The sequence below is a fragment of the Siphateles boraxobius genome, unplaced genomic scaffold (assembly GCF_051911475.1).
Source record: "Siphateles boraxobius isolate OS27281-9 unplaced genomic scaffold, OSU_SipBor_1 19, whole genome shotgun sequence".
In the NCBI taxonomy this organism is placed as follows: domain Eukaryota; kingdom Metazoa; phylum Chordata; class Actinopteri; order Cypriniformes; family Leuciscidae; genus Siphateles; species Siphateles boraxobius.
In genome coordinates, this window is record NW_027508799.1 from 4,634,120 (window position 1) to 4,640,282 (window position 6,163).

Genomic DNA, 6,163 nt, shown 5'->3' on the forward strand with positions numbered 1-6,163 from the left:
GGAGATCACCGATGTGTTGTCTGACCGGACAAGAACATGATGACCCCTCAGGTCTGGGAGGAAGTGTTTCAGAGCCTGAAACACAGCCAACATTTCTAGACAGTTTATATGCCAAGAGAGATGATGGTCCTACCACAGACCCTGAGCAGGGCGACCACTCATGATCGCCCCCCAGCCCGTGAGGGAGGCATCTGTCGTTAGCGTTACACGACGACAAGGAGCTCCCAGCACGGGCCCATGAGATAGGAACCAAGGTTCTTTCCACATGGTCAGGGCGCGAAGACAACGTCGCGTGACCCTGATCATGCGGAACGGGTTTCCCCTCGGGGAGAACCCCTTGGTCTTGAGCCACCACTGCAACGGTCTCATGTACAACAGGCCGCAAGGAATAACGTTGGACGCTGCTGCCATCAGACCCAACAATCTCTGAAACTGTTTGACAGTGAGTGACTGGCCTAGCTTTGCTTGTTTGACGGCCATAAGGATCGAAGTGATACGAGCAGGAGACAGACGTGCCTGCATCGTCGTCGAATCCCAAATTACACCCAGAAAAGTGGTCCTCTGAAGCGGAGATAGCACACTTTTCTTGGCATTGAGCCTCAACCCCAGTTTCTTGATATGAGCGAGAACGACATCTCGATGCCGAGCCGCCTGATGCTCCGATTGAGCTAGAATCAACCAATCGTCGATATAATTTAAAATGCGGATGCCCTGGAGTCGCAGCGGAACCAGAGCTGTATCCATACATTTCGTGAAAGTCCGGGGAGACAGTGCTAGGCCGAATGGAAGAACCCGATATTGATACGCTTCGCCCCCGAAAGCGAACCTCAGGAACTTCCTGTGTTGTGGATGGATGGAGATATGGAAGTATGCGTCCTTTAGATCTATCGTGACAAACCAGTCCTCGGATCTGATTTGTGACACGATCTGTTTGAGCGTAAGCATCTTGAACTTGAACTTCCCTACTGTACGATTTAACAGGCGCAGATCTAAAATTGGACGTAACCCCCCATCCTTTTTCGGAACGATGAAGTACCGGCTGTAATAACCTGACTCCCTGCTGGGAGGAAGAACTCGTTCTATAGCTCCCTTCAGCAGAAGAGTTCTACCTCCTGTTCCATAACCAGAGCCTGCTCGGGGCCCTTCACTGTAGGTAGGACTCCCCTGAATCGAGGCGGACGAGACCTGAACTGAATAGCGTAACCCTTTTCGACTGTCTGCAGGACCCAATGAGATACATTTGGAAGGTTTTTCCACTCTGCCAAAAAATCTACTAAGGGTACCAGCCTCTCGAGGCTGGCCTCTGGAATATTTGGAGCTGCAGACACAGTGCCCTGTAACAGCGCACCGGCAGGGAACAACTGGTCTGACAGCTCTGGACCCCTCCTCAGAGGGAGCGAGCGCCCCTCGGGGAAACACTCGCTGGGACCGTCTACGCCCCGGCACGAAGGCGGGGTTGGCAGAACGGACCCCTGAGGGCACCGAGAGAGAATGGGCACCGTGTAATGCGGTGAACTCCTTTCTCTCACGGTGGGGACTACCCTCAGCATCCTGACGCCAGAGACGTCAGGACTTCTTTGACGAAGCCTTCTTGGCCATAATGACTGTCCTCAGATCAGCCTTACCCCTCGAAGACTTCGTCTGAGAGCGCCGCGTCTCGTCCCAGTTTTGCTGAGGAGGAGCACGAGACGCGACGCTCTGTTTCTGTTGCGTGCGGTGTGAGGAGCTGGTAGACGGACGAGGCTGCCCCCGCCCAGCAGCCCCGGAGACGTGTACGCGAAGGGGAAGAAATTTTTGGAGCGCCGCCGCCTGCTTCTTTTCTTCCTGAAACCTCTCGATGACAGAATTTACCGAGTCACCGAAGAGGCCAGCAGTTGAAAGCGGGGCGTCCAGGAGGAAAGTTTTCTCCTTCTCCTTCATATTGGAGAGGTTTAACCATAAATCTCTCTCCGTGGCCACCAGGGCTGCCATAGAACGGCCCACTGACTTGGCCGTCTCCTTGGTGGCACGGAGAGATAAATCTGCTGCCTGACGAAGCTCTCTTATCACGTCAGCACTAACCTCTTCCCCTTCGCTCACATCTTTAAGCAGATCAGCCTGATACGCTTGAAGTATCGCCATGGTGTGAAGGCATGATGCTGCTTTGCCCGCCGCTGAATAAGCTTTGCCCACCAAAGCCGAAGTATTTCTTAAGGGCTTGGTGGGCAATGCCGGTGTATTAAAAGACGATGCCGAATCGGGAGAGTGATGGCTAGCGAGAGTCTCCTCAGCCTTCGGCATCGCCCCATACCCATAAAACTTAGCCCCAGATATATTGGAATAAGTGGAGGTCTGTTGACTAAAAATACGAGAAGATACAGGTCTTTTCCAGGACCTCGACACCTCAGTGTGGAGGTCTGGAAAGAAAGGAAGACACCGGCGCGGAGGCATAGCGCGAGACGGCAAAAATCTTTCATCTAGTTTAGATTTTAATTTAGACTCCTGCCTATCAGCTGGCCACTCAATGCTTAATTTTTCTATAGCTCGAGTGAGCACCTCCATAAGCCCCTCACTGGCAGGAGACTGAAGTGACGAGTCCCCAGTCTCTAGTGTGTTATCAATACTTTCAACATCCAGCTCCTCAGAACTGGATAGTTGAAGAACAGGTGCCTCGGCCTTGGCGGAAGAAACCGCAGCGCGTGCTTCCGAACCCAGGACTGAGGCACTGGATCTAACAGGTAAAGACTGAGATAAGGCAGAGCCCGTCTCAAACCCCTCTGTTAGATCCAACTGCGATCCCCACGACAGGCGTCGCCGCTCAGCCTCAGCAAAAGCGGGACCCGGTCCGCGGGGAGCGCGCACCGAACCGCTCTCCTCAAAGAGCGATCGGCGGGAGCGCAGCGTCCGTAGAGGTAGACGCTCGCAATGCTCACAATCAGCCCCCTCGAGAGCTGACTGGGCATGCTGCACTCCTAAACAAGCAACACATAGTAGATGTGTATCCCCGCCAGTAATAAAGCGAGTGCAGGGGAAAACACACTTCCTAAACTGTTGCTCGCTCGCCATAATGATATATAGTTTTTTATATATATATGAGAATATATAAGTGAAAACTCCTGCCTAGTGACAACTAATGACAGACAAAACACAGTATTGAATGATTTCACACACACAGAGCGCTTGCTGAAGTAACAGAAGCTGATGCGCTTGTGTTTTGGGAGTGCTTTATAGTTTCCTGGTCGATGACGTCACCCGCCTATGACGTTCCGTCTCGCCACGGCCTCATGATAACTGAGGCCGTCACCTTTTGTCTGGGATGCTCTTGCTCTTCTGCCTCATTCCTTCAATTCAGTTCTCATCGTTCATGATCATCAACGCCTGATTTAATGTGTGAACGCAAAACCTGAAGGTGTGACTTTCCCTGATCTCTGTAATAATGAGTGCTATAATTATGCTGATTGGATTAGAGCTTGTGAAACTTATTATAACTGCTTACATCCTTTGCATACTTTTTTTAAGGTTTTGATCGAGTGCTTTTGACTTGACTCTCTGTGGTCATAAAAAATCCCAGGTAACCCCGGCATCCTGGCCAAATTTGCCCATTGGCCTCCGTCCATCATGGACTAAATTGAAGAAACTGAACAGGCTTTAAGGGATAGTTCACTCAAAATCATCTGTCTTTGCTCTTATTGATAATGTTCTTTTATAGGCGCAATTTTGTTTAAAATATTTTTTTGCACTATAAAGGAATAATGTTCACTGATTAAAGGGTTAGTTCAGCCAAAAATGAAAATTCTGTCAGTATTTACTCCCCCTCATTTTGTTCCAACCCCATAAGACCTTTGTTCATCTTCGGAACATGAATTAAGATATTTTTGATGAAATCTGAGAGCTGGATCACTCCTCCATACTAGTCCATAGGCTTCTTCAGGGATTGAAACTTGCCAGCCCCGAAAAGTTATTAAAGACATCGTTAAAATAGTCCAAGTGACTACAGTGGCTCAATCTTAAGTTTATCAAGCGACGAGAATACTTTTTGTGCGCAAAAACAAACAAAAATAACGACTTTATTTCACCTGTTCATTTCCTTCTCTATGGGCCTCTAGTCAGTTAACTTAGTGTGATAGCGTAGAGCTACGTCACACGTAGGCTCACTATTGGCCAACACTGGTCATGTGGGTGATGCGTGTGACGCAGGGGTTTTCAAATTGGGTGAATGTGAGCCTCCCCTTACAGTGGGTTAGGACAGCCGAGACCCCCCTTCCCCAATATCCCGCCCGCCTGCCCTAACCCACACACGCCTAAATGCCATATTTTGTGTGTTCCAGGCAGGCAATGGTGAGTTTCAATAAAAACTGATAAAATGTAAATATTTTTTAATATTGTATTTGAAGACATATTATTTCCACAACTTTTTAAAAAGTGCATTCATAAACTATTCTTTGCAACAGCAAATCATTTCCAACTTTATGCAGGCTAATTGAGGCCTAATTGAGGCTACTTTTAAAATCACTGAACATCAGTAAGCCTAACCACAAATCAACAAAACATGTTGATGTTTTGCTTAATGCTTAATGCTGACTTTTGTTGACTTGGGACAAGGAAACGATGCATTTTAAAGCTAATACATGCTTTACACACAATTACCGATATCGGGAGTCCTGAGTCTGAAATTTTTTTATGGCATCTTTTTATGAATAAAGGCCAGTATCACTGATATTAATATAGCTACTGATGTCTCCATGAAAATGATTTTTCCCAAAATTTTAAACATTTATTAGGCTTAAAAAAATATAACAACTTTTAATTCAAGTTAACTTAAAACAATCCTCACTTAAACCCATAATAAATGTCATATTTACTTGTAGGCTAACTTTCCTGTCTAACAGATATGAAATATACAGAAATTGAATAAAGTTATAAAACAGTAATTATAAATGAAATCTAGATTAATCCTTATTAAAGCTACAAGCATTCTTTAGTCAAGAGCAGTGAGTAATTTTCTCTGTTCCCTTTGTTCTTTGGTTAACTTTACTGACAGAGAGAATGAGTGGCGCTGTCACTTTAAGATCTGCCGCATCTCATTCTCTCACTACTCTTTACTTCTATTTAAGATTTTATTTAACTCATTTAAGACTGTTCTTGTGAGGATACTTGACAAAACGGACATTTTGGCATAAATGTGTGTATTATTGTTCGTTCAAGCGCGAAAGAGAACTCAACACTGGCGCGCGTCTTTCTGTGTGTGTGTGTGAGTGTCAGGAGGACATTCACTAACAACGCGTTCTCTTTTCGTCTTGTCGCGAATTAATAGTTTAAAAGCATTTGCGTGAATAAGAGTGTGATCATATACAAACATGTATCGCATGCGTTCCCGGAATACTTTAAAGTCCTGCGATATTAATAGAGCTGCATACAGAGTTATTTTTTCTTCGCGTGTCGCGCCTCACCTGTGGCTCTGTGGTGCCCCCCAGGGGAGGCGCGCCTCACCTATTGAAAACCGCTGGTGTGACGTACAACAACAGAAGCTTACGCTATTACACCAGTGAACTGACTCGAGGCCTACAGAGAAGGAAATTAATAGTTGAAATAAAGTCGTTATTTTTGTTTTTTTTGCGCACAAAAAGTATTCTCGTCGCTTGATAAACTGCAGATTGAGCCACTGTAGTCACTTGGACTATTTTAACGATGTCTTTAATAACTTTTCGAGGCTGGCAAGTTTCAATCCCTGAAGAAGCCTATGGAGGAGTGATCCAGCTCTCAGATTTCATCAAAAATATCTTAATTTGTGTTCCGAAGATGAACGAAGGTCTTATGGGGTTGGAACAACATGAGGGTGAGTAAATACTGACAGAATTTAAATTTTTTGGTGAACTAACCCTAAAATCAGTGAACATTATTCCTTTATACTGCAAAAAAATATTTTAAACAAAATTGCGGCTATAAAAGAACATTATCAATAAGATCAAAGACAGATGATATGTTCATTTCCATCCAATCCTTACAGACAGATTTGTTACTATGGTAAGTTTAATAAAGATTTCATCACCATACAGAAGAAATTATTTTAACCGTTTTAATTTACGTTACATTTAATTAAATTTTCCTTCAGGACAAAATCAGTTTTATCATCAATGTAATCTTTTGCAGTCATGAACATTTAATGTAATACACTTTAATCAAA

General features: G+C 45.2%; 2 protein-coding genes across 2 annotated transcripts in view; both read right to left on the reverse strand.

The window, feature by feature from the left end:
* The window catches only part of LOC143741621 (uncharacterized), a 399,552-nt gene that overhangs the window by 218,570 nt on the left and 174,819 nt on the right, over window positions 1–6,163 (reverse strand). The gene's annotated exons all lie outside the window — the stretch shown is intronic.
* Window positions 1–6,163, reverse strand: part of LOC143741618 (uncharacterized) — a 548,742-nt gene that overhangs the window by 79,879 nt on the left and 462,700 nt on the right. The gene's annotated exons all lie outside the window — the stretch shown is intronic.